Source organism: Zingiber officinale, chromosome 4B (genome assembly GCF_018446385.1).
Source record: "Zingiber officinale cultivar Zhangliang chromosome 4B, Zo_v1.1, whole genome shotgun sequence".
In the NCBI taxonomy this organism is placed as follows: Eukaryota; Viridiplantae; Streptophyta; class Magnoliopsida; order Zingiberales; family Zingiberaceae; genus Zingiber; species Zingiber officinale.
The window spans coordinates 71,980,263-71,995,443 of NC_055993.1; the positions used below are offsets into that span (position 1 = coordinate 71,980,263).

The 15,181-nt window shown below is 40.9% G+C and overlaps 1 pseudogene; it reads left to right on the forward strand.

Moving 5' to 3' along the window:
* LOC121978309 overlaps positions 1 to 13,513 on the forward strand; it is a 31,778-nt pseudogene extending 18,265 nt beyond the window's left edge.
* Positions 13,514 to 15,181: the final 1,668 nt, after the last annotated feature.

Below are 15,181 nucleotides of genomic sequence, written 5' to 3' on the forward strand. Positions count from 1 at the left end.
ACTCTTTGTGGAACAACATCATCCACAACACTTTATGGTTCCAGTTCAACTTCCATCGAGGCATCAGTGCTATTGTTCGCATCTTGAACTTCTTCAAGATTGAACGCGCTCCCACTAGTCTTTCTAGAAACAAAGTCCCTTTCTAGAAAGACCCCAGTCTTTGCCACAACTACCTTGTGCTGACTGGGAATGTAGAAGTAATATCCCTTAGTTTCCTTGGGATATCCGATGAAATAGCACTTATCGGATTTGGGTCCTAATTTGTCTGAGACTTGACGTCGTACGTAAGCCTCACAGCCCCAAATCCTCATGAAAGACACCTGGGCATCTCTCCCAGTCCATATCCTATATGATGTCTTTATCACGGCCTTGGATGGAACTCGGTTGAGAATGAAAGCTGCCGTGTCTAGAGCATAGCCCCAAAGGTATGTCGGAAGATCTGTGTGACTCATCATAGATCGTACCATATCTAATAGGGTACGATTCCTCCTTTCGGATACTCCATTCCACTGTGGTGTTCCAGGAGGCGTGAGTTGGGATAGAATCCCACACTCAGCTAAGTAGTCACGAAACTCATGGCTTAAGTATTCACCACCTCGATCTGATCGAAGTATCTTAATACTCTTGCCAAGATGGTTCTGTACTTCATTCTTGAATTCTTTGAACTTTTCAAAGGATTCAGACTTATGTGTCATCAAGTACACATAACCATATCTACTGAAGTCATCAGTAAACGTGATGAAGTACCTATAACCGCCTCTAGCAGCGACATTGAAAGGGCCACATACATCACTATGTATGAGTCCTAACAAATCAGTCGCTCTCTCGCTGTGCCCACTAAAGGGAGTCTTGGTCATCTTACCTCGTAGGCATGACTCGCATATCTCATATGATTCAAAATCAAATGAGTCCAGCAAACCATCCTTATGGAGCTGGGATAAGCGCTTGTCATTTATATGACCTAAGCGACAGTGCTAGAGATAAGTTTGGTTCAGGTCATTTGACTTGAACTACTTGGTATTTATGTTATAAATAGGGCTCTCTAGATCTAGAATATAGAGTCTGTTTATCAGAGGTGCACTACAATAGAACATATCGTTTAAATTGACGGAACAACATTTGTTCTTTATTGTAAACGAGAAACCTTTCTTGTCTAAACAAGAAACTGATACAATGTTCTTAGTCAAAGCATGCACATAACAACATTCATCTAATTCTAATACAAGCCCAGAGGGCAGAGATAGAAAATAAGTCCCTACAGCAACAGCAGCAACCCGTGCTCCATTGCCTACTCGTAGGTCCACCTCGCCCTTTGTCAATGCCCTGCTATTTCTGAGCGCCTGCACATCAGTACAAATGTGAGAAGCACATCCAGTATCTAATACCCATGATGTAGAAATAGATAGATTGACTTCTATAACATATATACCTGAAGTGGAAGTCTCACTTTGCTTCTTCTTAAGATCCTCCAAGTATACCTTGCAATTCCTCTTCCAGTGCCCGGTCTGACCGCAGTGGAAGCAGGTAGCATCCTTGGCAACCCCTCCTTTCGGCTTCAGTGCCTTGCCTTTGCCCTTGGCTTGGGACTTTCCCTTGCCTTTGGGCTTGCCCTTGCCCTTATGCTTCTGGACCATCAGAATGGGCTTAACCTTCTTAAGGTTAACCTCAGCAGTTCGTAACATACTAAGGAGCTCGGGCAGTGGCTTGTCAATCTCGTTCATGTTATAGTTCAGAACGATTTGGCAAGGATTGCAAGATTAAGTCAGTGGCCAGCTCTTGGCCGTGGGAAGCCCATCTTTGTAGGTTCTCTATGTACCCAATCATCTTGAGTACATAAGGACCTACGGAGCCCTGTCTGACATCTTGCACAAACAAAGCCTTAGAGATCTCAAATCTCTCATGCCTCGCTTGTCCTCGATATAGTTGGCGAAGATGCTCAACCATATCGTAGCGCCCATCAACTCATGTTGCTTCAAGCTCAGAGTTCATGGTCGCGAGCATTAGACATGACACATCTAATGCGTCATCTTGATGCTTCTTGTAAGCATCTTTGTCACCTCGCATGGCGGAATAGGCTGCTCCAGAACGTACAGTTTACGTTCCTGGTGAGAACTATTCTCAAGTTCTGATACCAGAAATTCGCTCCGTTGAGCTTGTCCTTCTCAAGGACGGATCGCAGGAGAAGGAATTCGTGTTTGACGTCATGGTTATCTACAATGAAAAATTTGCAGAAATAAATATAATATTCTTTTAAAATCATTTAATTAGGCCTTTAATTAAATGATGCTCCCACTGAATTCTATAATTCTTGTGGGACAAGATCCACATCATACTAACCCTTGAGTTAGCTTTGGCTAATACGCCCAAGGCTTAATATGATCGGTAGGTAACGATTACCAATTACATCTCTATGCAACTCTTGTTTATAAAATCAATATCCGCATTTATATTAAAACTCGAGTTAGCTTTGGCTAATACGCCCGAGAGTTAATATAGATGTGATTTTGACCTATCTTTTCCAACCATTGGAAGAATGCCTATAGTTGACTCAATCTAACCGAGCAACTAGGAATACTCAATCTAATTGAGTTTGTATTCACCCATGCGTTGATAGGCGGGACCAAGATTGTCCCTCCGTACCCTACCAAGATAATATGTATTGCTCTGCTTTGGCAGATTCAACAATACATGTGATCGAGGTAATGATAGGTATCACGACACGGTTAGGCATTTAGAGTTGGTTTGATCGAGATCTAATCTAATCGAAAAGGATGCATCTTGTGCACGACTTAGATCTAATCTAATCGCAAGGGTGCATCATGTGCACGACTTAGATCTAATCTAATCGTAAGGCACTAATTAATTAATTACTTATTAAACATGCATCATATACATAAGCAATTAACTAATTAATCTATTTGTGATTTAGTCATGGCCCTACTACGATCTTCTCAAGCCAATGAGAAGATCGAATGGTCAACCTAGGGTCAACAGCTTCTCCAAGCTCCTCCCTTTGACCACCTTGTGTTGCTCGTGCCCGCCTCGGAACTCCGTCTCGTGTGGACCCTCCACCGCTCCACTTTGTACATTACAATTTGAAACTCGAGTTACATTCGAGTCTAAATCTAATTTACAACAAGAATATAAGAGAAGGCACGACGCGCAGGTCGCGAATATAATACAACACTCGCAAACACATAACGGCACGCAGGCCGTATAATGAATTACAACACAATCCAATCATATTGGGTTTTTGGGTCATGACTATCACAAAATTAATATATAATTTAAAATTATATATTTTCATAATTTTCTATAATTTTAAAATTAATTTTTACAATTTTTACGAGTAAAATTTCCCGGCAGTCCCGTTTAGCGGTTTCGGGCGCAATCGTGGAACGGATCCCCTTGCGGGGCCAGGGGCAGCGCCCCTACCAGCGATCTAACCATCGCGAGGGTTCCTTTGCAATCCAACAGTGCCTAAACTCGCTGTCCCAAAATGATTTGGGTCGAGACATTGCCATTTCGGAAAAATCTTCCCGGCAGGTTCGTTTTTAGCGATTTCGGGTGCAATCGCGAAGCAAATCCCCTTGCGGGGTTAGGGGCAGTACCCCTACCCATGATCTAACCATCGTGAGTTGCTCCTTTTCGATCTAATGGCACCCAAGCCCGCTGTCCCAAACGAATTTAGGGCAAAACGAAGCCGTTTTGGAAAAATCTTTCCGGTAGCCGAAGCCTACAAGTGCCGAGACACTTGTGCTTCGCTTCTACGGAAAAATTACCCATAAAAACTATAAAATCATAATTTTACAGAAAATTACAGAAACTTTAGTTTTCATAAAACCAAAAATCAAACTCGTACAAGCCTTGCACGTGGCTCTGATACCACTGTTGGGTTCTTCGGGCCGCGAAAACCGCTTTTCGCGTCGCGGAAACCCCGAATCACCCAAGGCCAACGGATCCGTGCAAGGAAAAACCGAACGATAAATACGAGTACGAGTTTGAAAAACCTTCTTTAGATCTACTCCTAGATCTATGTGTTAAGAATATACCTTGAAGCGTGCCCTTTCGCATTCCTGCTCGTCCAAGGAGTTGCCGAATCTCTAGACCGTCAAGCTTCGATCCTCTAGAAGTATCCACACGGACACGTAGGTGGAGAAATCCTCACACAAAGGTGTGCTAGCACCTTGGTAAGATTCGGCCAAGTAAGGAGGAGAGGGAGAGGAAGAGCTTCAAGAGGAAGAAGAAGAAGATACACACACTTGAATAGAAAATGAATTCACATTCAAATCCAAAGTGGACGGCCACTCTCAATGGTGAAAACTCCCAAATTAATTGCATTAATTGCAATTAATATGAAGCCATTAAAGAGAATGGCTTTGTAACTTCCATGAGGTGGCACCCATGATGATGTGGGGTATCATCATTGGTCCACCTAATGCCTACTCACCAATGAGGTGGCAAAAGGTCAAGTCAAAATTAACCTTTGGTCTTCCTTCTTAAGTCAAGTCAAACTTGACCCAATCTCTTCCATGGTTGATCTAATCTAACCATTTGATTCAAGCCAACTTAATATAATGAATCTAATTCATTTAAATAAATTGATTCAATGAGTCAAAATCTAAATTAGACTCATTGAACACATGAATCAACTTGAGTCGAACTCAAGTTAGCCCAATTAGGATTACTCTTAATCCAATTTGATTCATCAAATGAATCTAATCCTCTTGGTTCATCATATGAACCTAATCTCCATCTAATTGTCCTAAGTGTGTGACCCTATAGGTTCTTGTAACGTTGGCAATGCCCTAAACCCATTTAGGAGCATAAGTAATGAGCGGTATCTAGCAACACATCATTACTACCCAAGTTACAAGAATGTCGAGATCCGACATCACCTTGTGACTACTAATTGTGACTCCTGACAATATGTGACATTGTCCTTCTATCCTAGACATCTAGATTGATCAATATGAGGCATAGACCGTGTCATCCTCTAATCAATCTAAATCTTGAACTCCAAGTAGACTCACTCAATCAAATGAGCTCAACATCTAATGTTGACTCATTTGGGCATGGCCATGCACTTAGTGGTCTCACTCTATCAAGAATACCGATGTCGCTCCCATCATATGGGAGGGATAGATCCCATCTACATCACTCACATCCCTCTACATAATTCGTTATATACCCAGTAATCGCCTTTATAGTCCACCCAGTTACGGGTGACGTTTGACGAAACCAAAGTATATAACTCCTTATGTAGGGATCCATGGTGACTTCAGGTCCAAGGACTAATAGTCATACTAATAGCCACATGAGAAAGTATATGACACTCATATAACGATCCATGATACTTTCTCATGGCGGGTCATTCAGTATACATTCTCCAATGCATACCCATGTGTCAACTTGATATCTCCATATCCATGACTTGTGAGATCAAGTCATCGAGTTGACCTACATGCTAGTCTTATTGAATTAACATTGTCCCTGAATGTTAATACTCGACTAGGAATGATTTAGAGTAGTGTTCCCTATATCATCTCACTATCGATTCAACTAATCGATTGATATAGGTATGAACCTTCTACTCAAGGACGCTATTATACTTAGTCTATTTGGCACTAATACAAATAAGTATAATAACCAAACAAATGCCTTTATTAATATACAAGAATATGATACAATGAGTCCATACAATCATCAAATGATTGGCTCTAAGGCTCTAACTAACAATAAAAATCCTAGTGAGTGAAGCTAGGTGAAAGACCTGGTGAGCGAAGCCAGGCAGAAGAGAAGTCCTAGTGAGTGAAACTAGGCAGAAGGGAAGTCCTGGTGAGTGAAGCCAGGCACGGAGAAATCTAGATGGGTCAAGGTTGACCAGACATCTAGTGAAAGTCCAAGTAGGTCAAAGGGATTGACTGGATACTTTGCACAAGGAAGAAAAGTTCAAGTAGGTCAAAGGGATTGACCGGATACTTAGCAAGAGGAGAAAAGTCCAAGTGGGTCAAAGGGATTGACCAGACACTTGGTGAGAGAGTCCTAGCTGGTCAAGGGTGACCGGATGCTAGGTTTTATGAACCAACAGGTCATGGATTGACTGGATGTTGGTTTGGTGGCTTGGGACTTGGTTTTGGGCAAAAACTAATGTCTGGATCGATCAACCGATCAATTGGCTAATCCCCAAATCGATCGGCCGATCGATTGGGAAGGTCCCCGCGACAAACCTCAAGAGGGCAAGTCGCAGAGCGCACAGAACGTCTCTGGATCGATCGGTCGATCGATCTAGAGACCCCAATCGATCAGTGGATCGATTGGGGTTGCGTGTTTTTATGCGATAAAGGCTTAATCGATCAGTCGATCGATCCAGGCTATTCCAGAGAGCACAGAGGCGCTCTGGATCGATCAGCCGATCGATCCAAAGCCTCCCCGATCGATTGGGAGCAATCCAATCGATCAGGATCCGATCGTTGGCGCAAATAAAGGCCATTTGCGTGTGTCTTCTTCGGCAGACTTTGCACTGTTCACTCCAGATCCTCTATAGCAACTCCACAGCTCTCTCTAAGCTTCAGGTCACCAGTTCTTGAAGGTTCTTGGAGGCTCTTCCAAGTCAAGACACGGATCAAAAGCAAGAAGAAGAAAGCTAGGGTTAGGGTTTCTTGTATTCATTGTAAGATTTGCTTATACTTTTGTTCCCTTTCCTTTCTTTTTGTATTGAGAGTCTTGTAGGGTTTCTCCGCCTTCGGTAGTTACCGAAAAGGAGTGTTTATTGGTGGAGGTGTGTATGTGTGTGTGGATCCTTGGACTAGTCACCTCCTTTAGAGGTGGATACCAAGTAAATGTACTTGTTAGCGTTGTGTGTGTTGTTTCTTGTATTTCCGCTGCACATCTTTAAAGAAACAAGCAACGCAAACCACGAGCATGCGATGAGCTATTCACCCCCCCCCCCTCTAGCTACATTTCGGTCCCAACAAGTGGTATCAGAGCGAGGTCGCTTTTCACCGGAATCATCGTCGGAAGGGGCAAACATAACAAGAAGAGCTAGAGGGTGAAGAAGTTGGAGCAAAATTATCAAAGTCAAAGAATTCAAGAAGCTCAACTTCAAGATGCAATTCCAAGATGGACTTGGATTTGACACGAGGGTGCCTCCACCATTCACCATGATAAGCTTCGATCTTTGGAGATCAAGGATCGAGAATTTCTTGATGGTGGAGATAGAGCAATGGTTTGCTCTTATGGAAGGCTTCGAAGCTCCAATGAATTCAAAGGGCAAAGTTCTCAAGAGGAGCAAATGGAGCCCGGAGCAAATCCAAAGATGTGAGGCCAATGACAAAGTGACCAAGCTTTTGGTCAATTTATTGCCTAGCCACATTTTGGAGCAAATTGGAGAGTTCAAGGATGCCAAGGAGCTTTGGAGCAAATTGGCATCAAGTCATGAGATCCCCTCCACTGTACCGAATCAAGAGGAATCCAAAGAGGGCGACTCTTTGGAGCAAGACCAAGAGGAGGACTCCGAAGTTGAGAGATGCTCAATTTCCGAAGAAGAAGTCCAAGAAGAAGCTTCATCTTTGAGGGAATGCAATGAAGGGAACAAGGAGAGAGCATACTCCTTGTTCCATGTATAAGATGATGGAGCCTCCACCTCTACGATTGAGGGGGAGTGTAGATCATTGACCCCAGAGCAAGAAGGAGTTTCTACATCCGGGTCAAATGGAGGAGCATCACTATCGGATCAAGAGGAAGCCTCTACATCCACATCACATGGAGGACCAAGTGCCATCCCTACACGTGAAGGTATAAATGCTTAATTAAAAAAAACCATATTATATGTTTTGAGTGTAGGGAACATGGGAACTACAAGAGCAAGTGCCCTAAATTGGCCAAGAAGAAGGGCCGAGTCGCACCCAAGGGCAAGGAGAAGCCCAAGGAGGCCATCCCCGGAACAAAGAAGAGTAAGGAGCACATTGTGTTCTTCTCTTGCAATCAAAGAGGGCATTACCGAAGTCAATGCCCTAAGGGGAAGAAGGTGGTCAAGGCTCAAGGAGGAAGCTCAATTCAAGGGGGAGCCTCCAACGTAAAAAGGAAGGTATCATTCATTGAACCTATCCCTTTAAATAATGGTAAAAAGCATGCTAGTTCTAACTTATATCATTTTAATGCTATTTACCATAAGAATAGGAAGCATGGGGACATTAATGAAAATCATATGGCTCTACATGCTAAAACCACTACACCTAGGGCTAGGAATGTAGATAAAAATCTAGGCAAGAACACTAAGGTCAATAACTATAAGCCTATAAATAAAAACGCTCAAGGATTAAATAGAAAACCTAAATCTAGGGATTTATGGGAAGAAAATCAAGTCTTGAGGTCAAGACTTGATAAAATGGAAAAGATCCTAAAGAGGATGGAAAATATCCTAATAGGGCAAAATGAGCAAAACCTAGGTCTAGAAGTATCAAACTCATCCAATGGTCATAAGGGTTTGGGATACAAACCTAAAACCAAGAAGGATGTAATTTCTTACCATAGAGTTCCATATAGCTATGGAACCAACCCTAGGCCTAGTGGGCAAGCCAAAAATACTAGGGAGGTCATTCCTAAGAGTATTTTTGCAGAAAATGTGACTAAGACTTCTAAGAAGTCTAAGAAAGTCACAAAGAAGGTCACAAGGGAAGCAATCCCTAGAGTTGACCTAGAAAAGGTGACCAAGGCTTCTAAGAAGCCAAACAAGGTCACTAGGAAGGTATCTAGGGAAGTAATCCCTAGTGAATACCTAGAGTATCCAAGGAGCACCAATAGGTTTTGGGTTCCTAGGAGCATTTCTCTACCCCGTAGATGGGTTAGAGAGTGTCAACTCTAAGAAGAAGGGTAGTTAACCCAACTTTGAAGAAATTGACACTCAAAGAGCATTTTCAAGGTTATTATTAACTTTTGAAAATGAAATAGATTTATCATTTACTCTTTGGAAGAGTAAAATATGCCTAATTCGGGAGATATTGATTTTAATTTTAAATTGGCGCAAGTTTGGGAAAACATAAGAAATACCAAGTTGGGACTTTGGTATCTTCTTAGTAATTTAAGGCAAATCTAAGCCTTAATTTAAAGTGCTACTCTTGTGGAAAGAAGAAATATGCCAACATTTGAGGAATGTTTTAAATTTTTAATTGGCATAATTAATTCAAGAGATTAAAGAAATGCCAAGTTGGGTTTTGGCATTTTCTTGAGGAAATTGGGCAATCTAAGGTTTAAGTTTTAGGATTAGCTATGTGCTTAAGGATACTTAGATAGATAATTTAGGTATATTTTATTTATACTAAACCTTGCCATATTTTGTTTGCCCATTATATGCCATGACATCATGATTATTTTTACATCCATACCTTATGATGAAAAACACAAAAATACCATGTCATGACATACATACATCATGTAATTATAGGAAATTTTATTTTGAAAATTATTTCTTTTTGATGTATGTCATAACATTATCATGCATTATGTTTATTTCCTTAAAATTAAGGACAAATGGCATTTATCAGGTGGTTTCAACAAGTGGCATCCTAGGTGGATGTTCAATATCCACAAAATGTCTAGATAGATATGCATGATCCTTAGATTACGGCAAAATCAAATTTTGCATCTCACAAAGACCTATAAGATGACTTGTATGTGTTTTGTGCACAATAGATACAAGTGAGATGTTAGGATGATGGACAAAACTCAACATGCTGATTTAGTGCATTTCCTTGAGTTTTAAGTTCATCAAAACACATAGTTATGTGTTTTCCCATCATTGGGAAAGCTAATGTACAAGTTAAGCCCAAGGAACATGGTGGGATATTGGTTTTGAAAATGTTTTTAAAATGATTTTGGAAAACCTTGGTGAAGGCTATTTTTTGATAGTAATTACCATTGAATAGTTAGACACAAACTTGAAGAAAACATTAAAGTTTTTGCAAGTTTTCAAGTTTATGTCAATCTTTGAAAATATGATGTATTTTCATAGAAAACAATTTTTCCATGATAAAGTATACCCTAAATAGTGTCTATACAAATTTTCACTATTTTTGAAATTTTGTAGAATTTTCTAGGGGTTTCTGAAGTTGAATGAAATGGAATTTCAACAACTATCAGAACTCCAATCGATCACCCGATCGATTGGAGTGACTCAATCGATCGGGCGATCGATTGAGAAGGCAAATCCCGCGAGCAGAAGCTCGCTGGATCGATCCACCGATCGATCCACACTATCTGAATCGATCAGTGGATCGATTCAAGCTGGTTCAATCGATTGGGACCCAACTCCAATCGATTGAGAAAGCTGATTTTGGCTGGGAAGCCTGATTTCAGCATTCCAAACCAAGTTTAGACTATAAAACCATTTCTAACCCCTCAAAATATATTTGTATACATAAAAAGGGTGTTTTCATGTTGAAAACAATGATGGATTGGTTTGAGGAAGACTAAATTGAAGTTTAGGTTGAGGTTTGATTCAAATTTTGAACTTTTGAACCTCAAAACTTCTAAATTTTGGGTTTCCTAAAGGTTTAGGGATTCCAAGTCATTGTTGGTGCAATGATAGAAGGTACGACCATGTCTTTAGGGGGAGGTACTCTTAAAGACATGAAAACTATTTTTCATGAACCTTGGAAGGTGGTTAACCTTCTTTTAAGAACATGTTTAAGGTTGAGCGTTTGAACCTTAATGGGGAGTGGATATCCTCATTGTTCAAGTGGTTCAAGTTGTAAATGTTCAAGGTTGGGCATTTGTCTACATTGGGGGAGAATGTAGGGTTGATGATAATGAAGGGTATGGGACCTTCATTATCGTGTTGATCACAACAAGTGAAGTTGTGAACAACGATGAGCAACTCTTCAGGGGGAGAGTCTCAAAGGGGAGAGTTTTCAACAAGTGAATTTATTGATGTGTGCCAATAGGGGGAGAATGTAGGGTTTAAGTTAGGCCTTTATTATCTAAGAGGGAGTTTGCCTTCTTAGTGGGAGAATGTAGGGTTTAACTTACGCTTTCATTACCTAGTGGCATGAAGGAAGTTGAGGCTATGGGAATTAGCCTAACTTAAATGAGGTATTATCAAACATCAAAAAGGGAGAGATTATTGGTGCAATATCCTTCAGGTCAAGGTTGACCTGGTTGACCAAGCTTGAGTCTTGGTTTGGGTTTCAATGTTTGACAATACAAGACTTCGATGATGTGGACAAGTGCAGGTGCAGTTGTTCATTTGGGGAGATTGATTGGTGCAATTCCCCTCTGATCAGGGTCTGATCAGGTTGGTTGAAGAAGAGTCAAGTAGGTCAAGGTTGACCAGATACTTGACTAGGAAGTCCTAACTGGGAGGTTAGGCAGAAGGAAAATCCTGGTGAGTGAAGCTAGGTGAAAGTCCTGGTGAGTGAAGCCAGGCAGAAGAAAATCCTAGTAAGTGAAGCTAGGTGAAAGACCTGGTGAGTGAAGCCAGGTAGAAGAGAAGTCCTAGTGAGTGAAACTAGGCAGAAGGGAAGTCCTGGTGAGTGAAGCCAGGCACGGGGAAATCCAGATGGGTCAAGGTTGACCAGACATCTGGTGAAAGTCCAAGTAGGTCAAAGGGATTGATAGGATACTTTGCACAAGGAAGAAAAGTCCAAGTAGGTCAAAGGGATTGACCGGATACTTAGCAAGAGGAGAAAAGTCCAAGTGGGTCAAAGGGATTGACCAGACACTTGGTGAGAGAGTCCTAGCTGGTCAAGGGTGACCAGATGCTAGGTTTTATGAATCAACAGGTCATGGATTGACCGGATGTTGGTTTGGGGGCTTGGGACTTGGTTTTGGGCAAAAACTAATGTCTAGATCGATCAACCGATCGATTGGCTGATGTCCAAATCGATCGGCCGATCGATTGGGAAGGTCCCCGCGACAAACCTCAAGAGGGCAAGTCGCAGAGCGCACAGAACGTCTCTGGATCGATCGGTCGATCGATCCAGAGACCCCAATCGATCAGTGGATCGATTGGGGTGGTGCGTTTTTATGCGATAAAGGCTAGATCGATCAGTCAATCAATCCAGGCTATTCCAGAGAGCGCAGAGGCGCTCTGGATCGATCAGTTGATCGATCCAAAGCCTCCCCGATCGATTGGGAGCAATCCAATCGATCGAGATCCGACCGTTGGTGCAGATAAAGGTCGTTGGCGTGCGTCTTCTTCGGCAGACTTTGCACTGTTCACTCTAGATCCTCTACAGCAACTCCACAGCTCTCTCTAAGCGCCAGATTGCTAGTTCTTGAAGGTTCATGGAGGCTCTTCCAAGTCAAGAGGCGGATCAAAAGCAAGAAGAAGAAAGCTAGGGTTAAGGTTTCTTGTATTCATTGTAAGCTTTGCTTATACTTTTATTCCCTTTCCTTTCTTTCTGTATTGAGAGTCTTGTAGGGTTTCTCCGCCTTCAGTAGTTACCGAAAAGGAGTGTTTATTAGTGGAGGTGTGTGTGTGTGTGCGTGGATCCTTGGACTAGTCACCTCCTTTGGAGGTGGATACCAAGTAAATCTACTTGTTAGCGTTGTGTGTGTTGTTTCTTGTATTTCCGCTGCACATCTTTGAAGAAACAAGCAACGCAGACCACGAGCACGCGACGAGCTATTCAACCCCCCCCCCCCCCCTCTAGCTACATTTCGGTCCCAACATAGTCGTATGGTGTTCTGCTTTCTAGATACTGCAAAAATTGATCAGATGTATCATCCCTAATTATTCACCCAATTTTAAAGTCAATCCAGTGCAAAAAAGTAAAGTTAGTCATAACAAAGTTGTAGTGACCAAATTGCCCACATACTTATTAGTCTAGCTTATGAGGAACTTGAATGGCCTCAAGAAGGTGATCCAACTGATAGTAATTGAACCAAATGAAGATAGTGTGAATAAATTATTTTATATATTCCAAGAAAAATCATAATAATCTACTATACACCATGCATCACTATATTTAGCTTCTTTCAAATCAGTTGCCTTATAACATATTATTTCAAATGTGCATATCAAAGAAGCTGAGCAAACAAGTAAAAATTACCAGAAAAAAGTTACTTATCTTATTTTCATTCTCTATTTGAGTAGAATTTACAGCATCTTTAATTTCCCTTATGTAAGCAACAAACTGCTTTATATCCATATTGACTATTTTATTCTATTCAAGTAAGAGAACTGGAGAATCAATTAAATTGTGAGAGGATAACCAAGAAGGATGTTGCAAAGTTCCCAAAGCCTCCAGTGGTTTCTTTAAGACGGAGGCCTCCATTACAAAGAATCACCAATCAGTTGTCACCCTCAGGACATCAAACAAGCAGAGGTGCTCATCCAGTAATAGATAAAGAGAATAGTCTATTAACAAATAAAACTTCTGGGGAAGATTTAATTAAATCTCTGCACACAGCAAGAAGGATAACGCTGGCACCAGTAATGCGTATTATATGAGCTCAACCCAAGAGGAGGGCCTCTATTGCAATTTTTCAAGAAACAACACAAAGAGCATAGGAATGATAGATAAGTATTGATTAATTAAATTGTAACTATAAGAAATATTATGTTGTAAGAATAATATTTATGTGCTGGTTACATGGATATTGACTTGGTGTGTTTAGATACACCGATGTATAATAATATTAACTAACTTTTACACTATTAAAATGTTATTAATATCGATTTTTCATTATTTCAGAAATTGAATCGGTATCGTTAAACAATACTGATATTACATCGGTTTCCCACCGCTGCCAAAACTAGTGTTATTAACATATATTACATCGATTTTACACCGTTGCTGAAACGGTGTTGTTAAGTGATACTACACCGGTTCATAACCGATTTGAAAACCGATGTCGTTAAGTGATACTACACCGGTTATAACTCGATGTCTAAAATGACATACCTTTTACATCGCCTTCATAGACATCAGTCGATTTTGTAATAGACAGCGGTGGAAAACCGATGTCTATGAGGGTTTTTCTTGTAGTGCTAGGTCATATTAACTTGAGTAGGATTCAAAGGTTAATATCCAATGGACTTTTGGGTTCATTGGTGGTGAAAAACTTTCCAACCTACAACTCTTACTTGGAAGGAAAAATGACCAAGAAGCTTTTTAAGACTAAGGGGTATAGAGCCAAAGACATATTGGAGTTGGTTCATTCTGATTTGTACCTATGACTATCCAGACAAGAGGTGGTTTCAAATATTTCATCTCTTTTATAGACGACTATTCGAGATATGGATACATTTACTTGATGTGTCATAAGTCTGAATGTTTTGATAAGTTCAAAGAGTACAAGGCTGATGTGGAGAAATGTCATGGTAAAAGTATCAAGACACTACGGTCTGATCGTGGTGGTGAATACCTCTTTGGAGAGTTTAGGAATTACTTATCTGAGGTTGGGATTCAATCCCAATTGCCTGCAGGTACACCCCAACAGAATGGTGTGGCAGAACGAAGGTATAGGACTCTAATGAAAATGGTTAGATCAATGATGAGTTATTAAATTCGTTTTGGGAATATGCTCTGGAAACAGCAGTGTACATTCTGAATATGGTACCTTCTATGTCAGTACCCTCTACTCCCATAGAATTATGGAATGGGCATAAGCCTAGTCTGAAGCATATTCGGATTTGGGGTAGTCCAGCACGTGTACTAAAGGGAGACACTGATAAGTTGGAATCACGTACAAAAGTTCGCTTGTTTGTGGGTAATCCTATAGGAACGAAAGGTGGTTTATTTTATAGTCCTAAAGATCAGAAGGTCATTGTTGGCATCAATGCCTGATTTTTAGAAGGGGACTATGTAATGAACCACAAGCCCATGAGTAAAATTGTTTTTAAGGAAATAATAAGGGGCACGTCAAATCTAGTACCAACAGTACAAGATGAAATATCACAAGAAACTGCAACACGTGCCACAAATGATACACAGCCATAGACAGTGCCTTGTCGTAGTGAGAGGGTTGTAAGGCAACCTGAAAGATTCAGGTTTTTGGGAGAGTCATCAGACTTGATCCCAGGTAAACATGAACCTGATCCCCGAACATATGATGAAGCACTCCAAGATAAAGATGCAGCATCTTGGCAAAGAGCAATGAATTCAGAAATAGAATCTATGTATTCTAACAAAGTTTGGGAGCTAGTAGAACCATCAAATAGTGTAAAGCTATTGGA